The sequence below is a fragment of the Palaemon carinicauda genome, chromosome 43 (assembly GCF_036898095.1).
Source record: "Palaemon carinicauda isolate YSFRI2023 chromosome 43, ASM3689809v2, whole genome shotgun sequence".
Taxonomy (NCBI): Eukaryota; Metazoa; Arthropoda; class Malacostraca; order Decapoda; family Palaemonidae; genus Palaemon; species Palaemon carinicauda.
In genome coordinates this window covers 55319562-55344887 of record NC_090767.1, presented here as the reverse complement: position 1 = coordinate 55344887, position 25326 = coordinate 55319562, and the positions used below count along the sequence as shown (strand labels likewise).

Genomic DNA, 25326 nt, shown 5'->3' with positions numbered 1-25326 from the left:
ATCCTCCGTCCTGATCAGGTGGCCAACTGACCCTAGCCACAGATCAAGTCACAAAGTTACCAGCATAGCGAACTTTGTGACCTCTCAAAATTTAGGGCATTGGATGATGAGAAGATGACAGGCAGGCTACAAAGCTTCTGGTATAAAAACCCTCTTGTTAAGGCAGAAGTAAGGGAAGTCGATTTTCTTCAATCACCTCACAGTACCTCCTCTGCTGTATGAAAAGGGGAGGTAGAAACTTATAGGAGTGAAATCAAAGTCCCGGGGATTTATGAGAAGGCCCTCTTCCTGGCCCCTTACAAGCCCCTCGACCAGGACAAAGCTGAGCTGGTCTCTGGGTGCCGTATAGATGTTCTAGCACCGTGTCCTTCCCTTCCGGCAAAGCAGTAGAAGGGCCATCGAGGCCATTGATGGCCCTCATGCAGGCTAGCACCTGCCAGAATGCATGGTTGGAATCCTTCTACTCAGTCTCCTTATATCTGGGACTTGCTGCCTTGGGAAAAGTGTCATCATATCCAAAGTCCTGGTCATCATCCACCCACGAGCTTACTCATAGGAGCTCCAGGAAGGCCGTAGTTGTCTTCATAGTGCCGGGAGGATTACCTAATTGTTGAGGGAGCCTCCCTTACCATCGTAAATACTTTTGAAGCAGAGGGGTTGCTTACCCTCTCCTGAGGTTGAATCGACGTTCTAGCAGAATGGTTCTTTGGCACGGTCTTCAAATCCTTACCCTCCCTAAGAGGGGGAAGGAACTCCGCCAACAGGGAAGGTCTTGCATTCTCCTTGCGTCTAAAGGGTTCGGAAGAGACGTGTGAAGGCTGCTCTTCTCCCTTTGATGAAATGCGCTGTTCTAGGGTGACGACATTGATGGGAGACAGTCGGTAGGATTCAGTGAAAAAGATCTCCCTGAAAAATCTCCAACACAGTTTGTGTGGGGGTGCAGAGTGACTCCTGGAGGAGGAGTAGGATTCCTCTGCCTTCTATTCTTGGTTGGCATCAAAGGTCATAGGTATCATCTCCAACTGGGAGAAATCTTGTTGCCAAGTCTCCGAGGATACAGTAGGTTGCGCACCTTGATCTGATAGGTGACACAATCATCAGGGATTGATGTTCCTGAGGTGGGACCGGAACCGAAATCCTCCGCCTTGGGTCAGAAAGAGGAGAACTTTGAAGGAAGTGAAGTCTGCAACAGGATGCAAGATGCGCTGGTCAAGGCTGCTGGTCCAAGCTTACCTGCGGGACACTAAAGCAAACCAGTAACTCCCAGGCAAAGTGCTCTTACCAAATTTCCAAACCATGGAAGATCCTTAACAAAGGCTGGGACAGAGTATAGTGGTTCATTGGAATGACTATAGGCTGAGGATTGCCTATGAGGAGTCAGTGCTCTCTTACCTGTCTGTCCAAGAATGGGCATACTGTCTCGCTCTATCTTGCAAGAGCTAACGTGGAGCTCTGGGAGAGCGCATAACTGGATTGCATTCTATTGCGTTTCTATGCATTGCGTGGGCACATGGTGCTGCGAAGTCGTTTATCGCCGGGCAAGTAACTGGGCGAATGTTCGCATTCGCTGCTGGGAGAGTAAATGTTACTGGGCAAGTGTTCACCACTGGAAGAGTGCTTGCTAATGGGCGAGAGCTCACTACTAGGCGAGTGTCTGCTACTAGGCGAGATCTTGCTGTGGGATGGTCATGAGTTGCCGGGTCATCACGAGCTGCATGTGTAATGCTGTGTGGTTTTTAAAATCTGCATCCCTGCGTGCTACTGGAGAGTCACGAGAAGAGTTCTACAAGTAGGTGGGAGATCATGCGGAGGGTGATCTCGTTTGGGAGGCCAAGAGCATGAAGAAAAGGTCTCACAGCTGGAATGCCATTCTTGTGAAGCGTAGCATCGGGTTGGCAAGGAGTCATGGAATGGGGCGCGGTCATGAGCTAAAAACTGGTCTCGTTATGGAACTCGTTGAAGAGTTGTAACTGGTTCGTGAGCTACCTCCCGATGACGAGGAGGGGACTGCAAACGTGCTTAAGCTCTGTGTAATCTGGAAGACGGAGATCTTTCTGGATAGCGGTAGATGTTCTGGGTGATCCTCCTATCAATGCTGCAAGATGAGGGAAGCAAACGCTGGTCAATAGTTAGGTACCTCTCGCATAGAGCTTGCTGCAAAGAAGATGGTGCGATCGTCCGTAATCCCTCGGGAAGGAGAAGAGAACGCCTGAACTCCTTAACGGATAGGGCGAGGAGGAGCAGGAGAGCGTCCAGCTCACTGGAATCGAGAACGACAGGAACAGGCCTCAGACTTTACCTCTCCTCCGCAAGCGAAACTAACTCAGAACATGGGGGAACAGAGTTGTCGGCGAGCTAGGCAGGAACAGTGACACCCGAAGTAGGAGAAGTCGGCGACTGAGTTGTAGAGTGTGCTGCGCATGGCTGTGGATATCCTGGGTAAAAACCTTCGGAGCACTTTGGAAGATCAAGGTCCAGCTCCAAGGAAACTAGAGTGCATTTCCTCTCGGCTCCCAACTGTATCAACTCAAACAATCCTTCCTTTGACGGAGGATCAGCGATACCAAGGGAAGGCCAAATCTGTAACAGCTAATCAAAAGAGAAAGACTCCCCAGCAGAAAAGGAGGCACCACTTTGCTAGGGAAAACAGTAACATCCTTCGAATCTAAGGGTTGTCCCTGGGTTAAAGGGCCACCGCTCCTGCTGGATCAATCCCCTGGCGACAGAGCAAGGAGGAGCTTTGGGCAGAGATTGAGGGGTAGATAAAGGAAGTCAAGGTTTCTTCGACTTCGAGGATGACCCTGAAGAGAAAAAAAATCCCTCTTCTACTTCATCTTGCACCGCCTGCTAAACCTCTCGAACGTAACCACCTTTTCAGGCTTAAAGGCCAATCACCAAGCTCCCTGAAAGTACGGGAACCACCATGCCCTAAACTACTGGCATTGTTGGGGATATTTGACACACTTGCAATTGCCCAGAGGGGTACCAGGGGAGCAGTAGCCTTAGCTACCAACTCCCTCAACAAAGTCATGGAGGACCAATCTAAAAGACTCAGGGAAGCCAAAAACTTCCTTAGGTTAAACTCATCATCAATGGCCTGCAGAGTCAAGAGCAAAGAGTATTTCAAGAAGGAGTTCAGCAAACGCTATGGATTCCCCACACACCAGCAAAACCAGAAAAACTTACCAACGTAGCTCTGAGGCTTTCATGCCCCTGTAACGTATTCCTAGCGGATTGATCCAGGGGCACACGGGTGGCAGCAGTGGTCGCACCCTTCAAGGAGAGAGCAGCAGCTATAGAATTCCCCCAGAGTCTTCTTTGGCATTGCCCAGTCTTACCCAGTCAAACGCTTCGCTCACTTCTTCCCCTTCAGGAAGTACGCCTGCCACTGCACAAGAGGCCATGACCTATACTCAGTACATGGGGATGCCTGCAAACAGTCATGCCTCCTACAAGAAGCACAGAGGGAGTGTGGATCTAGAGCTGGTTTAACCAAAAACCAGTTGCAGCGTCTATCCTTCCTCAAGCAAACGTGAACTTCTTGCTTCCCATTCCATGAAGAGAAAAAAAATCAATAAATTTGACAAGCGCTGTCTGTACTTGTGTACACAATAGCAGCAATATCAAAAGTGAAGGATTTATGACTGGATGATGCTCTGGTATCCAACTTTAATGACTGACTCCAGCTCAGGCTGAATCAATCTCTCCAATCAAAGGACCAGGAACAAACAAACTGTTCTCTTAGGATTAACCACATACCTCTATTCTAATGCTTGAAGTATTAGCAGACTCAGGAAGATTAAAGGAAGGACAGTGAGTGGAGTCCCGTCCATAAAAAAAACCTCGAAATTATGGTACGGGGAGAGAAACAGTAAGAGTGCTGCAATGCCATTTCTGTCGTTCAGAAGTGAAAAAGTCACAAGGGAAAAGGACAAACTTGAATTTCCCCTTCAAAGTGCCATCCTGGCACAGGAAAATAGATATAGGAACTCCTTCCTCCAACACATTTTTTTCAGTTGAATTGAATCGTTACCACCGTAGCGAGGGAAGGGACAGCATAAGTAAAGCCGTCCAAAAGGACGGAAGCAGATTATCAGCAGACTGTGAGGACAACTATCACACAGCTATCATAATTGGGAAAGAATCTGCGTATCCTGCATCTTCCACAAAAACATTTACACACATTGATCTTGACAAAACCATCATATAAATGAAAACAAAAAATCATAAGAGCTACTGTAAATGAAAATGCCAGGAATAAGTCTGTACTCTCTGGTGGCTGAAAACAAAATGTCTACTCAGTTGCTTCCCCCATCATTGGTCAGTAACTACCAACATATCTCTATAAATTCCAACAGCCGAGTTCCTACCTAACTAAAAAACAAGCTCATAGCAAAGGACGAGGATTTGTGTTTATGTACGAACAATGAGGTTTAGGCATCAGACTTTCTTAATAAGGAAATACATTTACTAAGTCACATTATCAGGACAAAAGCCAGAGAGACTATTGTGCACCTACCTCCCTTTTTCCCAGCAGAGCCAAGAAAGATTAGGCTTAGAGACTAAACCCTATTTAGTTTACTCTATCAACCTTGGAAATTGTTATGTACAAAGACCAGAGTCTGTTGTATAAAGTAGACCCCCGGAGTACGGCGTCCCCAGCTTACGTTTTTTTCACATTACGGTGTGGAATACGATGTTTTTTCGTCCCCTCGTTACAACATTTTTCCCCACTTTACGGCATCGAATTCCAAAACTCAAACTTGGCGGTTTTTACGCGTACGACTGTGCAAGTCACTAGCTTACCACCACGCTCATACATCACTGCATATGTCACAAAGAAGCTGGTCTGCTATTGGTCGGCATCACGGCGTCACTAAGATGCCGATACGCTATTGGCCGAAATCCCTCCCACAATGCCCAAGAGAGATGCTGCCTCTCTCTCTCTTTGTTACATGCACGCTCAGTTCAGAATCTAGTGTGCGTTTCGTAAAGACTTGATCTCGTGCGAGTGCTTGCGATATCGTATTTTTTGTGCATTTTAGTGCTTAATTATAACTTTAATTCGTTAGCTATGGGTCCCAAGATTACTAGTGATGTTAAAGGGAGAAGTAAGAAGATGATTACTATGGAAACGAAGCTGGAGATCATAAAGAAATATGAAGGCGGCATGCGCATCGTTACCCTTGCTAGTATGTATGGCCGTAACCAGTCTACGATTGGTACAATTATCAAGAATAAGGAAGCCATTAAAGCAAGTAAGTATTCTAAAGGCATGACTGTCCTTGCCAGTGGAAGGACCTCAATCAATGACGAGATGGAGAGACTCCTTCTTCTATGGATTAAAGAGAAGGAAATCGCTGGTGATACCCCCCCCCCCCCCCCCCCCCCGAGTTCAAGGCTTCTCATGGGTGGTTTGATCGCTTTAGGAAGAGGACTGGTATTCACTCAGTCGTCAGGCATGGAGAGGCGGCCAGTTCTGACAAGAAAGCAGCAGAAGAATTCCTCGAGAAGTTTGAGATAGTAATTTCCAGAGAAAGATACATACCTTAGCAAGTGTTTAACTGTGATGAAACTGGACTTTTCTGGAAGAGAATGCCCCGCCGTACATATATCACAGCTGAAGAAAGGAAACTTCCTGGCCATAAACCGATGAAGGACAGACTTACCCTCGAATTTTGTGCAAATGCCAGTGGAGAAATAAAAATTAAGCCCCTACTGGTATACCACTGAGAGAATCCTCTTGCCTTCAAGGCACAAAATATTACGAAGGAGAGGCTCTCGGTATTTTGGAAGTCTAATGCCAAGGCCTGGGTCACGAGGAACATATTTATTGAAGGGTAAACGTCTGCTTCGGTCCTGCTGTCAAGAAATTGTTAGAAGAGAACAATCTTCCTCTCAAACTTCTCCTGGTACTGGACAATGCCCCTGCTCACCCTCCTGGCCTTGAGGACATCATTCATCCTGACTTCTCCTTCATCAAGGTTCTCTATCTGCCACCGAACACCACCCCTCTCCTCCCGCCTATGGACCAGCAAGTGATTGCCAACTTTAAGAAGCTTTACACGAAGCATCTGTTCAAAAGATGCTTCGAAGTGACCGAAAGCACTCGACTCACCCTCCGTGAATTTTGGAAGGGGCATTTTGACATCGTTCAATGCCTGAAGATGATCGACAAAGCTTGGAATGAGGTTTCATGGCGCACCTTGAACTCCTCATGGAAGAAACTGTTGCCAGCTGTTGTGGCAGAACGAGACTTTGAAGGTTTCGATCCCTCAACCGAAGACGAGGCCGTTGATGATGATGCCCCTGAGGGTGATGTTGAGGAAATAATTTCAATCGGGAGGCCCATGGGGCTTGTTGTCGATGAGGCTGATGTTCATAACCTTATCGAGGAGCACAGGGAGGAGCTTACGACTGAAGACTTGAAGGAGTTGGAGGCAATGCAGTTGACCATCATTCAAGAAGAGCACAGCTCTAGTGGTGGCGAGGACGGGGGGGGGGGGGGGAGACTGAAGAAACGACATCGTCAGAAATAAGGGAAGCTATCGGTTCGTATGAAAACCTTAAGTGTTTCATTGAAAAGAAACACCCAGAAAAACTTCACACAAGTCTTCTTATGAAGTGTGTTAATGACAAGTGTATGAGTCATTTTAGAAATATGTTGAGGAATTGCCAGAAACAGGCTTCTTTGGATAGATATTTCTCCAAAAGAGAAGTGTCAGAAAGCAACGATGATAATAGCGATTCTATCAAAAAAAGCTAAAAAAAAAAGAGTAATTTTTTAAGTTCTAAAAACAATCATAAAAAAAATTTCATAAGACAAAAATAATAAAAAAAAAAAAGCATTTTCAATTTCAAGTGTTTAATAGCAAGAATAAATTTATTATTAAGTGTACATAACATAATTAGCATTGATACGTTTTTATATCTACCGTCTCCTCCCCCCCCCCCCCTGCCTCCACCCACTACCAGCTCAAGTCACGTCACTCCAAAGGTAAATAAAATTTAATTTTTCCTTTACAGTACAGTATATAATTTTTATTTATCCTGTAATGTTATTTAATTATATACTGTACAGTAAATGTATATTATATATAAGTATACCGTAGTACAGTGCTTACTATACTATTTTGTTACGTACTAATTTTCAATGTTTTTACCTGGGGTTTTGCACGCAATAGCTATTCTATTGCCCGCCATACGACATTTTCACCATACGATACCAACTCCGGAACGGATTAATGTCGTATGGCGGGGGCCTAATGTTATTATTAATTACATTATTAATGATTAATTATTGTTATCAATTACTAATTGCTATTAATTATTGTTAATTAGTCATTATTAATAATTACAAATTATTTTTAATTACTAATTATTAGTATTATTAATTACTATTTATTATTATTATTAATTACTAGTCATTATTATTAATTATTAATTACTAATTATTAATATATCTTATTATTAATTACTAATTATTATTGTAATATTAACTATTATTAGTAACTACTTATTATTAATTATCATTATCAACTATTATTGTTAATTACTTCTTATTATAATTGATTATTATCATTATTAATTACCAATTACTATTATTAATTATTATTAATTCCTAATTACTGTTATTATCACTTTTTATTACTAATTAGAATTATTAATCATTATTATTAATTGTTAATTATTATTAATCATCATTATTAATAACACATTGTTATTTATTATTATTACTAATTACAAATTTATTATTTACTATTATCAACTATTTTCTTTATTAATATTTTCATCATTATTTATTATAATTTATCTTTATCATTTATTATTATTATTATCATTATTAATAGTATTAATCATTATAATAATAATAATTATTATTAATTATCATTATTATTATTTTTATTACTATTATTATTGTTATTGTTGTTGTTATTTATTATTATTTAGGCACAAGCAATTCATTTGCCCTACAATTTAATATTCCAAACGAAACTTGAAAGCGTTTACCAAATTACCGAAATAAAAAAAAGGGATAAATTTTCAAGGAATCCTTTTTAAAGGATACAATTACTGAACCTACTTATTCAGCCATTGTCTAGTTAAAATTTATCCTACCAATAACAAACATTAAAACAACTCTTTCCTTCCTAACCTAACCTAACGCTCATCCGGAGAGGATTTGACCTAACATTGATAAAAAAAATATTTTTTTCATTTCAAAACTCACTTAGGCCAGAAAACAATGTTAAACTGTAAGACTAAGGAACAAAACCAATTGATTAAGTTGTCATGATCTAATTCTTTGTTGAAACAGATTAAGTTTATATATGGAATTATTCTGTAGCCTAAACCATTTTCAGTATCTTCCTATGCTACCTTAGAAAGCCCTCATCACATATGTCCAAAAACATTGTTTTAACACATTTTACCTATTCAAATATATCCCAAAACTACTCACCAATGAATGAATGAAGTCTCATTGATAAATTCACTTCACTAAACCGATTAAAATAATCGCACACTTAATATAAATAAAACTTTTGAAACGTCTGAGGAAGTAGTTCAAGAACGTTCACTCAGACAATTTGTTTTGGATGACGTCACTGGACAAGGACTCTAAACGAAGAGAGCCAAGGACTATCAAGTGTAACATCAGAGTCTTCTATTGATACAACAGCGTCTTCTATTGGTAAGTCAACGTTGTTTTTATTAGTATAAAAGAGAATTAACAGGAATGAACGGAAAAAGTGAAAATATTTGATTAACCCACCAGTAATGCTAATTGATTAATGATAGTATTTCGCGTATATCACACATAATGGTAATGATGATAACAATTGTCACTCCGGTAAGAGACTTCTTAGTACTGTCCTGTCTCTCTCTCTCTCTCTCTCTCTCTCTCTCTCTCTCTCTCTCTCTCTCTCTCTCTCTCTCTCTCTCTCTCTCTCTCTCAATAAAAAGCAACGTCATTCCCCAAAACCACCAAAGCTTCCAGTCACTTTCCCTTGATGTGTTTTAGTCACCTTCGTCTCCCATCTGACATCAAAGTGACCCCAAGTGATGATGTCCTCCATATTGTTTGTTTACATTATATCTCTTCCTCCTCCTCCCCCCCCCTCTTCTTCTTCTTCTTCTTCTTCTTCTATTAATTTGAAGGTTGTGTGGTTGAGCTAAGTAAATGATCATTGCCTATGTACCATATGTATGTATATATATATATATATATATATATATATATATATATATATATATATATATGTATATATATATATATATATATATATATATATATATATATATATATATATATATATATGTGTGTGTGTGTGTGTGTGTGTGTGTGTGCGTGTGTGTGTGTGTGTGTGCGTGTGTGTGTGTGTGTACAGTATACATATGTATGTATTTTGAATATGTATATATGCCTATTTATTTACAATTGAATATATTTGTATAATAAAGAACAAGTGATTGGCTATATATATATATATATATATATATATATATATATATATATATATATATATATATATATATATATAGCAAAGGTATATATAGTATAATTCAATCAGTGCATATTCTAGAAGTCCGGTGTAGTATATACAAACCCCGCCCCCTCGCCCGTCATCTGTGGCCAGGCTCCGCCCCTTTATGTTATACCAACTACAGCTGTATAAATAACCTTTTAAAAATACGCTTTTAGCTGTTTAAACGAAGCCTACTTTATAAATAATTAATGTATATATATATGATATGTTAATTCCTTTGAGTTTTCTCCCTTTCTAGGGTACGCTGTACAAAATTAACATGTTTTAATAAGTTTAAGTGAATGGTAACACTGTAAGTTCTGCCAATTTTCGTTCATAATTCCATATTATAAAGTCGAGAAAATTAATTAAAATGCATACCATTTTTACGTCATATTTGGCTAAAATATGTCTATATATATACTTTTGTTATATGTTTTTTTTTGTAAATACTAATAAAACAAGATATCCTATTAATATTACGTTTAAAATATATTAATTTATCACAAGACCCGTTTTTAATACCAAAACAATGACAGCATTCTCAGAGGCCGCCTTTCCTTCAAACATGGAGAGTGTGCTTGAAGTGAAAACAGCTTTAATTTAAAACTATTGATATTAATCATATTATGGAAGTGAAGGAGTGATTGTGGAAGTGACTTTCAGGACAAATATGAGGTGTAGAGAAGAAGACTTTCAAGGGTGGAGAGATTTGTCTTTTGCCTGCAGAAGAATCCTTCTGTGCTTCTTCAAGACAGACTCCGTGGGGCAGAGGAAAGGATTTCGCCAAACTCTGAAGAAATGACAAAGGCGTCTCAAGAAGACATTAATATATATATACTGGTTAAGCATTAGCTATTCATAAGAAAAACTCTTTTAATTAAATGAGGGAACTTTCTTCAAGACTTTCCTTGAAATACCTTTAAGTAGTAATGCCTAAATATAGATAAATGTTGATACCATTCTAGAACTGCATTTCATATGTGAATTAAACCCTACTGATATTTATATATATTTTTGGTGAATAACCGAATGATCTGGAGTTTAGACCTTACTTATACATTCGCCAGTTTAGGGGAATTTTCTTAGAGATCCATCCAGTTCCCCAAGTTTGCAATGCACAGGTAAAGACAAGAGAATAAGTAAACTGATTGTTATAATAAGTAAATTTTAACCTTCCCCATAAAAGGAGAAACATCGAAATTTACAAAAAATAGTTTCAACCTTGTATTCACAAATATCACCATAACCAACTGATACAGCATGGATTGGTTCAGGGAAAATTAATTTTAACTAAAGCTGTCAAACTGACGTAACAATGTGTGGAGTCTCTTATACATAGTTTTTTTGGGTAGTTTGTAGCGCTACAGCCAAGCGTCCTAATTTGCTTGTTATCGCTCCGACCGTTATTGTGTATAGAATAAAAAACGTTTGGAAATGGTCTACGGATTTTAAATATGTTATGTAAGGGGGGTCCGGGGGAGCACAGCCCCCCTGGGTAAGGACACGGCTTTTAGCATAGGTTAGGTGGGTTTTTTAAGTTAGCTTCTCCCGTCGTACTCGTAGGTAAGGAAACTGTTGTGTAAGGGGGGGGGGGGTCTGGGGGGGCAAAGCCCCCTGGGTAAGGATACGGCTTTTAGCATAGGTTAGGTGGGTTTTTTAAGTTAGCTTCTCCCGCCAAAATCGTTTTTAGAACGACGGCCACAGTTCAGAATATTCCAGTTTTCTACGAACTCGATTTTATTCTATACAAGATAACAGTCGGAGCGATAATAAGCAAATTAGGACGCTTGGCCCTAGCGCTACAAACTACCCGGTATACGAAATGTCATTTTCCTGTGCATAAATCATCAGACTTTAAAGATGTCGTAACAATTGAGCTCTGCCTTAGAGTGTAGGGACTGTGTTCTTTCCAGATCAATTGATGATAGGTGATTTTAGTAGTTGATACAAACATCACTGTTTTTAATTTATAAATATGTGAGAAAACTATGAATGCTTTCATATGGAGCCTAAGAATAGATCAAGTACATTGATATTCTGTATAAATTGTGTGTGTGTGTATATATGCATACATACATATATATATGTATATATAATTGTTTATTCTTTAATACTATATTTTAGTCCCTCATATACATACGGCATTTCTAAATTGACGTCCCTCTTTTCAGAAATCTTATATACAGTACGGTGAAGCTCATGTGTCTTCTTCGAGGTTAAAAAAAAAAAATGGTAACAAAATCAAAGCTTAGGATATATAGTATGAGCTCTAAGCTTAAGATGTATGATTGAAGCTCTAAGCTTCAGTTGTTCCGTAGCAAATACAAACCACGCTATTTAATGTGGGTAATTACTTCGGCGTAGCTGAAATGACGAGCCATTAGAATTTTAACGAGGATTTACTACCCCACCGCTAGTTAGGGAGGGGTAGCTTGTGAATACTTCACTTTGCTTTTGGCTCGGGTGGCAGACGGCCGTGTCCGCTTTTACCCTCGCTTTGTCAGCCATTAATCTGTCTTTGCTTTTTCTTTTCTACAGACTGTTGTGAAGTTGGCCTCTACCCTCATGCGTAAGTGTCCTGGGTTACCTGACCGCCCTTGTAGCACATTTACGTCGGCGGTCGACACAGATCCTCACACCTTGTGTCCTCATTGTAGGGGCCAACGGTGTGATGGTGGTAACGTATGTGGTGAGTGTAGGGAGTGGTCTACCTCTCAGTGGGAGAGGTTTGCCCGGCGCCGGAAGAAGTCCAAACGGGATATTTCTCCTTCTAAGGCTTCTTTGAAGACAGAAAATCCCAAGGACTCTTCTTCCGTAGCCCAAACATCCTCCGAAGCTCCCACTCGATCGGTTTCTTCCGAGAGGCCGTCGAGTGGTAGCGTAGGCCGTAGTTCTGTTGACCGATCCCGGGGTGTGGGAGAGATAGGTGCCTCCCATAGCGAGGCAGCTCCCCCTCCTCCCCCGGAGGAGGATATTTCTTTACCTGTAAATAATAACAATTTATTACAGCTTTGGGCTTCCTTGGGGCTTCAGGATTCGCCCTCCAAGGAAGCCCTGTTTGACATGATCAAATTAGGAGCAGCTGTCGAGCAATCGCCGACGATAGCAGAGATAGATCCTCTGTCTATCGTCGACGTTGTTGTGACGGAGGCTTCTGATGTGTCTGGTCAAACTCCTGCAGCTGTTGTTGCTGCGGTAGCTGAAGGCTTAGCTTCCCCCTCTGAACATCCTTCGAGGGAGGAACTAAGTCCTACGGTCTCTCTTGCCGGTGATTCTCCCCCTCGGGGGAGTTCACTCACAGAGACTCCTCTGCGGAGGCCTGATGATGGTTAGCTTGCTGATCCCACGGACCCTAGAGGGCCTATAAGGCGAAAGGCTTGACCTCCCTTCGCCGTAGAGGTCTTCCTTCTCCTCACAAGGGAGTTAGGAGGATCCTCTTCGGCTTGTCATCCCCGCAGTCGTCTGCGGAGGAGACGACTCGCCGTTCACCGATCCAGCCAGCTACCACCTTAGACCTCTCCGGAGATCGTTCATGATCCCCTTCAGAGGAAGGTCGTCCTTCTGGACACTGTAACCTGTCTCCCTCCAGACCTGCTGACTTGCCGTCACCCTTCAAGGATGCTGACGCGCATTACGCGCCTTCGAAACCTGTCATTGCGCAGGGACCGGTCCCTTCGGGGCATAAGGGACTTGAACGCAAAACTGCGCCTCAAACCCTTAAGCGCCAGGTTAACCCTGCGGGCCGTCATGCTGCTGCTGTTCCTGACTTAGTGCCACAGCGCTCACCTGCACGCGCGCGCGCTCCTGTTCCTGTTATGCGCCAGGGTTCCCCTGCGCGCCCACAACCTACTGTTCGCCAGCGCCCACCAGCAGTTCCTGACATAGTGCGCCAGCGCTCACCTGCGTGCAAGCGCTCGCCGGTTCCTGCTTCATCACTCGCAGTCCAAGAGGCACTTAGGTTAGCGCACAGGCACTCACAGGTACCTCTAGACCCTCAGCGCCCTTCTGGAGTTAAGCGGGATGCGTGCCCTCGCGCAGTTGTTCCTGATACAGCACACACGCGCTCACTAATACGCCAGCGCGCTTCTATATCCCAGCGCGTAGTCCAGGAGGTTCCTAGGTTAGCACACGGGCACTCACAGGTACCCCTGGACCCTCCATTCAGACTGCGCAATCCTGTACGCGCGATTCCAGTTGCGTGCGATGCGCGCTCAACTCAACAGCGCACACCTGTGCACCCGAATCCTGTTGCGCGCCCATCGCAGCAGCGCACACCTGTGCGCCCGCACCCTGATGCTCGCCCACAATCTCCTGCGCGCCCACGATCTCCTCAGGGTAAGATGCCTGCTCTGACTGCGCAGCGCTTACCTGCGCGCCAACGCGCAAACTCGCCCTCGCGCTACCGCGAGGCTGCGCAATCGCGCCCTAGCCCAGTTTTGCCAGACAGGCGCCCACGCGCTACTGCGCACTCGTGCCCGCGAACACGCGATCATTTGATTGCGCTCATCCAGCTTCAACCCCGCCTCATGTTCCAGCTCCGCACGCCCTCGCCATCTCCTACGCCCGCACCCTTTCTCGCGCTCACGAGCGCGAAATTCCTGCTGCGCACGATCCTTCTGCGCCCCGATCGCCAGAGCAATCACGCACGAGGTTTCATTGGGCTTCAGGCGGACAGGTCATCGTCTCGTTCCCCTCCCCACAAGCGCAGAACAGCGCTCTCGCTGGAGAAGGGGAGGTTTCCGGACAGGTCTAAGGACTCTCTTGTTTCAGCTTCGTTTCAGGTGAACCCTCGTTTGTCGACTTCCCTCCAGAGGGAGTGTCTGACAGCGCTACTGTCAGCCAGCAGCCCTGGTTTGGGACCATAGTCAGAGCTCTTATGCAGGCTATGAAGCCTGTGTTCTCTGATCTAGGTCACAAATCAGTGGCGGCTTCCTCTCCCCTGAAGAGGAAGAAAGGAGTCCCTTCCGTGGTGACTTCTCCGAGGGCTAAACTGTCTCCTTGCAAATCCTTGTGCAAAGCTCCTTCTCCCCCCAGACTTTCTCTCCCTCCCCTGTGGATGAGGATTACCCATCCTCAGGGGAGTCGGACGAGCCGGTCCGTTCCCCCATTGCACCAATAGGGGAAACTCCGCCTCTTCCTGAGAAGTCTTCTCGCACAGGGGTGGAGAAGAGCCTGCCACCATTGTTACTGGAGTCCTATATCCCTCCCAGGAGGGAACTGAAGGACTCGAAGACTGTTCCTAAGTCTTCGGCAAGGATCAGACAGGAGCCAGCTAGACCATCGGAGAATGTCCACGAGTCCCCCCAGGAAGAGCCACTGGGGACGGGAGACTTTGCTGCTAGTCCTTCAGGAGTCAGAACATGCATTCTGGCAAGTTCTGACCCTCATGAGGAACCTCAACGGGTTTCCAGACCCAGAGATTCCTCCTCGCGAGGGTAAGGACACGGTCTTGGACCGAGTCTACGGCCCCCAGAAACCCTCTAGGGCCAGTGCAGCTTTGCCCTGGTCATAAGGGATGAAGAGTGCCAGAGACAAGGTCGAAGGCCAGCTCTCTGAGCTCGCCTCCTCCAACAGATCCAGCGCCGGTAACAAGCTCCTCCCTCATCCTCGAGTCCATCAGAGGAGGTATTTTGAGGTCCTAGAGGAGACTTGTTTGGGTCTTCCAGTGCACCACTCCGTGGAAGAACTCACTGGGGGAGTCCCTCTAGAGAGACTCTCCAACCGGCACGTGTCCTATTCTGCTACTGAGATCCTAAGCCAGGAGAAGGTGGCGAAGTGTGCCGTGCAGACAACTTCGTGGCTTGACATCTTGCTGAGGTCTCTGGGCATCCTGGTGCGGTCTGAGGATCTGTCCAAAGAAAACACCAGGAAGGCACTGGAGACATTCTTGCTCTCAGGCACGCGGACCATCGAGTTTCTGGCCCACCAAGTCTCGAGCTTGTGGGCCAACACGATTCTCAAACGACGGGACGCAGTGGCTGAGAGATTTCACCAGAAGGTCCCCAGTTCCATCGTTAGCAGGCTCAGACACTCTTCCGTTCTCGGTAAGAGTTTGTTTGAGCCTAAGGACGTGGAGCTAACCGCTGAGAGGTGGAGGCAGTCCAACCAGGATTCCCTCATCCAGAAGGCCCTGACATCGAGGCCCTACAAACCTCTAGCAGCCCAACAGCCCGGTCCAACTAAGGACACGAAGAAGACGACAGCGGCAAAGCCAAAGGTGTCTTAAGCCCTTTCCTGCCAAGGGCAGGAGGGGCAAAAAGTCCTCCAGGGGAGGTAGAAATCCTAGAGGGAGCGGCCGAGGCCATAAACGCTAGGATTGGCAGTCCCCCTGCATATCCACCAGTGGGGGGATGCCTACAAAGCTGCGCGACAAGGTGGCAGCAACCTGGGGCAGATAACTGGACGATTTCTGTGATCGGTCAGGGTTATCGCGACCCGTTCATAACATCTCTTCCTCCCCTGACAGCGAATCCAGTGTCAATGAGCTCCCTTACCATGGGGTCGGTAAGGGGGCAGGCCCTTCGGGCAGAAGTCAAGACCATGTTGAAGAAGGACGCTCTCCAAGAGGTAGAGGACGGGTCCCCAGGCTTCTACAGTCGACTCTTTCTTGTAAAGTAAAGAAGGCGTCTGGAGGCTGGAGACCAGTCATCGACCTCTCAACCCTGAACGGATATGTCAAACAGACTCGGTTCAGTATGGAGACGGCAGACACGGTCAGGCTTGCAGTGAGACCACAAGACTTCATGTGTACACTGGACCTGAAGGACGCGTACTTCCAGATCCCAGTCCATCTGTCTTCAAGGTAGTACTTAAGATTTTGCCTAGACAACAAGATCTACCAGTTCAAGGTGCTGAACTTTGGTCTCTCCACAGCTCCTCAGGTGTTCACCAGAGTGTTTACCCGGATATCATCGTGGGCTCACAGGATCGGTATCCGTCTCCTCTGTTACCTGGATGACTGGCTGATCCTAGCAGACTCGGAGGCAACCCTTCTTCGCTACCGAGACATGCTTCTCAAACTTTGCCAGGGTCTAGGGATCATGGTAAATCTCGAGAAGTCCTCTCTGCAGCCCTCTCAGAAACTGGTATACCTAGGCATGGTCATAGACAGCAATTTCCACAAAGCCTTCCCATCAGACGACAGGATAGCAAGGCTGAGGAAGGTCGCAAAACCTTTCCTCAAACGAGAAGAGCTTCCAGCCCAAGCGTGGTTACGTCTCCTCGGCCATCTCTCCTCCCTGGCCCGTCGGGTTCCCAACGGTCGCCTCAGAATGAGATCTCTCCAGTGGCAACAAGTCCCGGTGGAATCAAGGACGCAATTCCCCGGACACTCTGATCCCTATGGGTCAGGCGGAACGGACGGACCTCCAGTGGTGGATGGCTGACGAGAACCTACAAAAGGGAGTGGATCTTCTCGTCCTTCCCTCGGATTTGATGTTGTTTTCGGACGCATCAAAGAAAGGGTGGGGGGCCCACGTTCTGAACCACAGGACCTCAGGCCTGTGGTCAGAATCAGAAAAGTACCTTCACATAAACCTGCTAGAAATGATGGCCGTATTCCTGGCACTTCAAAAGTTCCATCAGGTCCTGGCGGGTCACTGTGGTGGTGATGAGCGACAACACCACAGTGGTGGCTTATATCAACAAGCAGGGAGGTACCTTTTCAGAACAGCTATCCCATCTCGCAGTAGAGATACTGAGATGGTCAGAAGTCCACTTGGTCACACTAGCGGCTCGCTTCATTCCAGGCAAAAGGAATGTGCTCGCTGACAGTCTGAGCAGAGCGACGCAGATAGTGAGTACCGAGTGGTCTTTGTATCGTCAAGTAGCCAACAAAGTCCTGACTTTGTGTGGTTCCCTGACTGTGGATCTGTTCGCTACAGCATTGAACTTCAAGCTCCCGCTGTACTGCTCTCCAGTCGTGGACCCCAAGGCTCACAGGCAAGATGCCTTCCAACAATGGTGGGACAACATCAATGTATACGCCTTTCCCCCGTTCTGGCTGATGAGGAGGGTGCTCAACAAGATCAGAATATCGGTCAATCTATCGATAACCCTGATAGCTCCGCTATGGCATCACACAGAATGGTCTCGGATCTTTTGCAGCTCCTTATGGTGCTTCCGAGAGAACTCCCTCCATGTCACAAGCTACTCAAACAACCACATGCCAACATCTTCCACAAAGCCGTAGCTTTGCTTCGACTTCACGCCTGGAGACTATCCAACATCTCCTCACTGAGAGAGGATTTTTGCAGCAAGTTGCGAATAGGATGTCTGGACACCTGCGCAAATCATCCGCAGGGGTCTTTCAGGCGGAGTGGCAAGTTTTCTGTGGTTGGTTTCGTGGAAGGGGTATCTCTCCACTCGATGCCACTATTCCAGCAATAGCGGAGTTCCTCGTGTATTTGCGGGAGGAAATGCGCCTTTCAGTCTCGGCAGTGAAAGGCTATCGCTCAGCCTTAAGTCTTGCCTTCAGGCTCAAAGGAATGGACATTTCCTCCTCGCTGGAACTTTCTCTTCTCATACGAAGTTATGAACTTACCTACCCTCAGTTGGAAGTGAGACCTTCTCCATGGAACGTGGTTCGAGTTCTCAGGTCTCTGAAGAGACCACCTTACGAACCATTACGCCAGGCTTCAGATCGCCACCTTACTTGGAAGACGGTGTTCCTGCTAGCTTTGGCTTCGGCCAAGCGAGTCTGTGAACTTCATGGTCTCTCATACGACATCGCCCATTCAAGGGGATGGGGGAAGGTAACGTTCAGGTTCGTCCCTGAGTTTGTTGCTAAGATTCAGAATCCGGGAGTGCCGGACCCTCGGTTCGACTCTTTCCAGGTTTCAAGTCTCCGTTCTGTAACAGATGACCCAGACCATCTCCTACTGTGCCCAGTAAGGAGTCTGAGGTTGTATCTTAAAAGAACAGCTGCAGTTCGTCCCCAGGTGCAAGCTTTGTTCATGAGCATTGGGGAAACGAAGAGGAGGGTCACCAAGAATACCAGCTCAGCCTAGCCTTGAATCCTGACCGTCCTCCGTCACGTCGCCCTAGAGCATATGATGTTAGGGCCGTAGCTACGTCCCTGGCCTTCAAGAAAAATTATTCAGTGACGCAGGTCCTGCAAGCTGGGGTGTGGAAGCGTCAGACGACCTTCACAGCCCACTACCTGCAAGATGTGACACACAGGAGGCTCGATACGTTTTCTATCGGCCCCGTGGTGGCTGCACAATAGCTGGTCTAACCTCAGGCTCCTTAATGGACAGGTAGCAGAAGGTTGAGGGCTTTGTTACCCAGTTTTAGTCTGCGTGAATGAAAAGGTTTGTCTGGCCCTTTTCTTTTCTTTAACCTCTCCTCCCTTGGAGAAAGCTGCATCCTAGGTTCTGTGTATAGCTGACCTCAAACCACTGCAGGTAAACCATGCTTCCTTGTGTTCCTAGTATTAAGTGTAATACTGTCATGTCCCCATACCCTGACGAGGTGGTATTGGGAGAGTCCTAACCTAGATTTCCATCTGAGGAACTCCAGGTCAACTTCCTAGGACGAGTCACTTTTCACCTTCACACACAGCTTATGTAGGCCGCAGCAGGGACTCCTTATTTCTTGAGTACTTACACACTCGAATATGGAGTCCCCGGACAAAGCCAAAGCCAGTATGGCTTGGGACTTACCGCCCTTCCTAAGGGTTGAGACACCTTATGTAAATAGCGTGGTTTGTATTTCAGTTACGGAACAAATGACAAATTCATAGATAATTTGTATTTTTCCTAACTATACAAACCTTAGCTATTTACACATATTTGCCCGTCAGCCCTGTCCCCCAAGATAAGTCCTGCCTCTTAAGTAAAGTGGAGCACGCACTGTGTGTGTGAGGGGGAGGGATAGCAAGCTATCCCTCCCTACCCTCCACTAACTAGCGGTGGGGTAGTAAATCCTCGTTAAAATTCTTATGGCTCGTCATTCAGCTACGCCGAAGTAATTACCCTATGTAAATAGCTAAGGTTTGTATGGTTAGGAAAAATACAAATTATCTCCGAATTTGTCATGTTGATAGTACGTATTTTGCCTTTTGTTAATTCAATGCGTTTCTTCAGGTTGAAAAGAATGCAGGAAGACATTCCGCCTCCCGAGACGCACGTTTATCACGAGCCTCCTCCCAGTGAAGATTGAAGAGGCCAAGCCTCCCCTGCTTCTGTGCGGCGATCACGACAGCCGAATACGCGTATTCACATGCGAGAGTTTAGGCGACTATTTTCCAGAAGCGATTCTTAACGGTCACGAAGACTGGGTGACTTCGCTGGACATTATGCGAGAAGGTTAGTTTCCGAGATCTTATTCACTCGATTTAGGACTTTGTATTGTTTACCTTTTATATTGTATGTTACAGAGGGGTGAGATGTCCAGAGGAAGGAAAGAAATGGGTCTGGTTTGGAGCTGCAATGAAGGAAGATCAAAAAATGAGTCAGACGTAGTGTGACGAGAGACCAGTAGGAATTGCCAGACATAATAATGAAGTGAAGGAAATGTCATCTAAACCAGATGGGAATTGAGGCAGAAAATACTTCAGACTGTGTAAAGTGGCTACCACGCCTTTTGAATTGAGTAAAGAGAATATTTAATGCAAAGACTAAATATTCAGGGAATGAAAAATCATGTTAGATTATGAATTCATTACCTCTGCCAATGAGTTTATAAAATGACCAGCATTTATTAATTTATTTACTTATACGTTTGTTTGTTGTCTGTTAGCAATATTATGTTCAAACGTCTTGCTTGATTTCCACCAACTTTGAACCACTGATAGGTATTATTATGCTTTGGATGAACCCATTTAATTTTGAAGGTGAACCACATCAAGATCACAGTTCTAGTTATGATTGTTATTATATATAGACAGTAGATTATGCAAAAGGTCAACTTATGAAAAAGGGAAAGGTTGGTCCGTAGACTTGAATCAAATGTTGGAAAGATTCAGGGAGCTCTTTTGACTTGTTTTGAGAATGCATTTTGAGCATCAATATTATTACCTTTTCAGATAATGGCGGAAGATTGCTTGCCAGCGGTTCGAAGGACTCCTCCGTTCGTGTCTGGAAAGTCTGGGTGCTGGAGAAAGGAGACGACGTGAAGGATGCGGAAGACAGGGAAGACAAAGTTCTGAGGCTGCGCAGCGTCGTGTTCCGAGTCGAACCGAGCTCCTCCGGCGACAAGGACGTGACGACATCTGTGTTGCTCGATACTATCTTAGCTGGTCATGAAAAGGCTTGAGATCAGAAGGGCCTTGGCCTGGTCCAATGATCAAAGGTGAGTAGTGTATCATTTGGTGTTCTGTGTTGATAGCATCCAAGTAGTCATGATGATAGACTTGTTTCGAATTTGTGTATTGCTGTATATTTGTATAACTGAATATTTTGCCATGTTGATACTGTTCTTGCGATAAAAATCAGGGCAAGAAAAATCATTTGTTCCGTAACTGAAATACAAACCACGCTATTTAATATGGGTAATTACTTTGGCGTAGCTGAAATGACGAGCCATTAGAATTTTAACGAGGGTTTACTACCCCCCCCCCACACACACACCTGTGAATACTTCACTCGCTTATCAGTCATTAATCTGTTTTTAAATATGTAACTTCCCTGGTAGTTACATATATATATATATATATATATATAGCTTAAATCCCGCGTTTCGACGCGGCACGACAAAAATTCAAAATTCGTGGCGATCGCCGCCATGACAGTAGGTGGTCATACATGAGCGCCATCACTCGTAGGTTATTAGAACCATTCCCAACATCTTCAGAAATTCTCTGTCGTTGATTGAGTCAACACCTCGGGAATTCTTTTCGTGGATATATTAACTTATTCTACAATTTGGTGAAGTACCTTTTGTCTGATTATTGTTAATAGCTTTCGCTGCCTTTCAACTATCGAAGATTTTATATAGGATAATTTTTTTTTGCGGGTCCAACTTGGACAGTTTAAATGAACTTGATTTCATACAAAGATGTCCAGACCCAGTAATGGCTCTTCTGTTGTTAAACTTTGGTTGTTGGGCTAGACCAGCTTTTGAGCTGCTCTTTCTTCCCGCACTGTAATGAACAGGGAGCATGTATGTATTTGTTTTCGTTCCTTGATCGTACATTGAGGGATCAAAGATTTTTTCCCCCTACTTTATTAACGAACAACTCTTAAAGTTATAATGGAAGGGAGACATTTTCTACATTAAACATTGTGATGTTACTACTTTGTCACGTAACTCTTAGCAGAGCGGAATGTGATTACCTTGTAGGAATTCAGTCCGTCTTCGTTATGAAGTCACATTCCTGTGATGTAATCCACTTAGTATGACTTGCATTATGTGAATTATTTTCTTGCAAGAAATTTTAAAAATATTAGCTTTCTAAGCATAAGTATGTTTATAATATAGGGAAATATATTATTTTCAAGTATATATTTGTCCTATTAGTATATTTCGCTTAGTCAATTTTCGATTTAGAGTTTTCTCGAGCGTACAGTCATTTTACACTCGTAGTCGACTAAGGGAGATGTCAGATATTAAACAATCATTTTTGTTTCAGAATATTTGTATCGTTATTTAATATTTCGCTTTTGAGAATACTAATATTATTCATATATCCTATTGTATTTTCATTCTGGCCCTTGACTAAAGAGAATATTCTCTCGCAACGGGCAGATCTATTATGATCTAATGTGAAATAGTTTAAAGAGCTAGACTTCAATGGCACATATAATGACACAATGCAGTCAATCTACGATAAGTAATACTCTTGACAATCGTTTTTTGTTTTCACTATTACTGGTATCGTTATTTTATATTTCAATTTTGAAAATACTAATATTAATCACATAATCTATTGTATTTTCTTTCTAGCACTTGACGAAAGAGTATACTGTAATCTCTCGTAACGGGAAGGTCTATTAAGATCTAATGTGAAATAATTAAAAGTGCTACTATTCAGTGTCAGTGCAGTGGAGGGTGCTTCCGTTCGTGTCCGTCATAATCCCAGCCGGGGACCTCTTCCATGCTCCCCAACCCCTGGGAGAAGGAAAGTCAAAAGGCAAAAGGATATGACAGACCTTGATTAGCGTACGAACGTTCCCTCGAACGATCATGTTAACAATGTACAGATCGCTCCATCTCAATAGTAAAAGCGAGTTGTTCCGTAACCGAAATACAAACCACGCTATTTACATTGGGTTTACCTTTTAGCGCAGCTGAAATGGCGAGCCATTAGAATTTAACGAGGGTGTATTACCCCCGCGCTAGTTAGCGGGGGGGTAGGGGAGTGGTAGCTAGCTACCCCTCCCCCCCCTCACACACAGATGAATGCTCACTTTCACTTTTGGCTCGGACTGTGACAGACGTCTCTGTCTTGGTCCTCTCTTGGCAGCCATTGTTTGTTTTGTCTTTACTTAATCGCTTACTTTTCGTTTACTCAATATATATGTAAACATGTTTTCATGTTTGTATATATATTTGAGTATAGAAATCAGTAAGTTTCCTTTTCAGAGTTGTGTGTGTAGTGTACGATATCTACGTGGAGTCCTCGGCAGTTAGGCCACCACGGCGTAATTTTATGGGTGGCGATCGAGTTTGACTTATGTCTTTCTCTCTCTCTCTCTCTTGAGGTCGTTCACCCTTTTATTACGTGTTACTACGCCCTTGTAGCTTCCTTTCCGTGTGGGGGGGGGTTGCTACGCCGTACGTTTGTCTCAATTAGTTTATGAATCTAATTGGTCTCAATTAGTTTATGAATCTAATTGTGGTTGTTAATTTTTCAGCCTGTAGAACGATTCCTTTCGAGGTTTCGTTTTTTCTTTAGTGTTCATTCATTTTTAAATTACATAATTACATAGTTTCATAATTATAATTGTTATAATTCTGTTTTGGTTACAGCTCTCCTTCCGTGAGTGTAAGTGGTTGTGAAGGCACGTGCCTGTTGTGTAATTCTTGTTGTTTCCTTTCCCTCGGTATTCCTCTTCGGAGCCTTCCCGGGGGGAATGAATGTGTACTGATGATTTTTGTTTTATTTTTTTACAGTTACCGATCTAGTTAGTTCGTTTCTGTAATATGGCAACGGTGTGAGCTGTCTTGTTGAGGCCTGGGGATTCGGCTGTTGCTGCCTCCCCCCTTGTTTTTTCGTCAGGGGCGTGTCTCCTTCTACTGGAAGTACTCCCGTGACGACGGACAGCTCTCCAGTTCATTTTAGAACTTTCAGGAGGCTTGCCTCCTTGGGCGGGTAACTTTCCTTTCGAGGGAAGTTTTTCCTGTCCAGGCTTGAGTTTTTCTCCTTTTGGGGGGTTCTTCTCTTGCCTTTTTTTCGTGCGACTATGCTCTTGGTGCTGAGCGGTCACACCTGCAGTTTCGCTCAAGGGGCAGGAGCCTCTCTTCGGAGGATTGCTCCTTTTAGGTCACTGGCTGACCAGTCTCTTCTACGAAGTGTTTCTCTTTCGTTCGCGAGAGAGTACACTCATAGAGACTCCTCTTCGGAGGATTCTTCTGCTGCTGTTGCTGTTGGCCTCCTTCGCTGTAAGGCCCACCGTCCGCCTCGTCGTAAGGGCCTATAAGGGTGCTAAGAGGCGCCTTTTTGAATCTCCGTTTGCAGCCTACAACTCCTTCTTCTTGATCTTCCGCCTTGGTGCAGATGGACAGCAGTCTGATCTCGTCTTCCGACGGGCAACGGTCTTCCCGACGGACAACGGTCTTCCAACGGACATCAGTCTCCCAGCGGACAGGCAACGGTCTTCCGATGGACATCTGTCTCCCGACGGACAACGTTCCCTTCGGGGCAAAGAGTTGCCTCCCACTGCGGTTCTTCCCTTGCGTGTCAGGGTTCCCCTGCGCGCCCTTCTGCTGTGTTCTCTCCTGCTCCTGCTCAGTGTTAGCGCACAGGCGCTCTCCTGCTCATCAGCGCTTCCTGATCGCTAGCGCTCTCCTTTCGCCAGCGCTCTCCTGTTCGTCAACGCTCTCATGATGATCATCCCTGCTGTTCCTGTCGGTTCCTGTTACGCGCCCTGTGCGCCCACGTTCGCCCTCGCGATCTAGAACTTCGGTTCAGGTCTGGGTCAAGGACTCTTCTTCTATGCGCAGGCTTCCACGCGTAGCCTTCTGCTCGTCAGCGATCATCAGCTCGCCAGGGATCACCTGCTCGCCAGGGATCACCTGCTCGCCAGCGCGCACAGGCGATTTTAGTATCGCCTATTCAACAGCGTTCTACACGTCAGTGATCACCTGTCTCTCGGCGATCTCCGGATCGCCCGCGTGTGTTACAGCCGGCGCACCAACGTTCTCCAATGCTTCTGAAGGAACATGGTTCGCCAGCTACTAGCTCGCCATCGCCCATCTGCGCATGCTGCTCGCCATCGCGCGATCGCCCGCCTGCGGATGCTGCTCGCCATCGCGCGATCGCCCGCCTGCGGATGCTGCTCGCCATCGCGCGATCGCCCCCCTGCGCATGCTGCTCGCCCTCCTGCGCATGCTGATCGCCATCGCGCGATCGCTCACCTGCGCATGCTGCTCGCCATCGCGCGATCGCTCACCTGCGCATGCTGCTCGCCATCGCGCGATCGCTCACCTGCGCATGCTGCTCGTCAACGCGCCATCGCCAACCTGCGTGTTAGCGCTCACCAGCTCACCACCGATCGCCTGTTTATCCATATCGCCAGCGGTCTTCCTCGCCCACGCAGCAGCGCGTTTCCTCGCCATCGCGCTAACGCTTGCGTTCGCCGCCTCGGACTCGCGCTTATTCACCTGCCCACCCTCGCGACCGTTCACTTGCGCG

At 45.2% G+C, this 25326-nt stretch overlaps 1 protein-coding gene and 1 long non-coding RNA gene across 9 annotated transcripts in view; one reads left to right on the top strand and one right to left on the bottom strand.

The window, feature by feature from the left end:
- LOC137633460 (ADP/ATP translocase 3-like) overlaps positions 1-25326 on the top strand; it is a 387552-nt gene that overhangs the window by 150822 nt on the left and 211404 nt on the right. For 2 of the 7 annotated variants that reach the window (XR_011042238.1, XR_011042236.1), the window contains exon 1: positions 10073-10370. The exons of 1 other annotated variant lie outside the window; for it this stretch is intronic. The gene's annotated coding sequence lies outside the window, so the exon portion shown is untranslated. Of the gene's footprint in view, positions 1-10072; positions 10371-19551; positions 19838-19928; positions 20094-20556; positions 20823-25326 lie in introns of those variants that run through there. 4 more of the 7 variants (XR_011042235.1, XR_011042230.1, XR_011042233.1 and 1 more) reach the window with 4 other exon arrangements.
- Positions 1-25326, bottom strand: part of LOC137633463 (uncharacterized) — a 234541-nt gene that overhangs the window by 84575 nt on the left and 124640 nt on the right. The gene's annotated exons all lie outside the window — the stretch shown is intronic.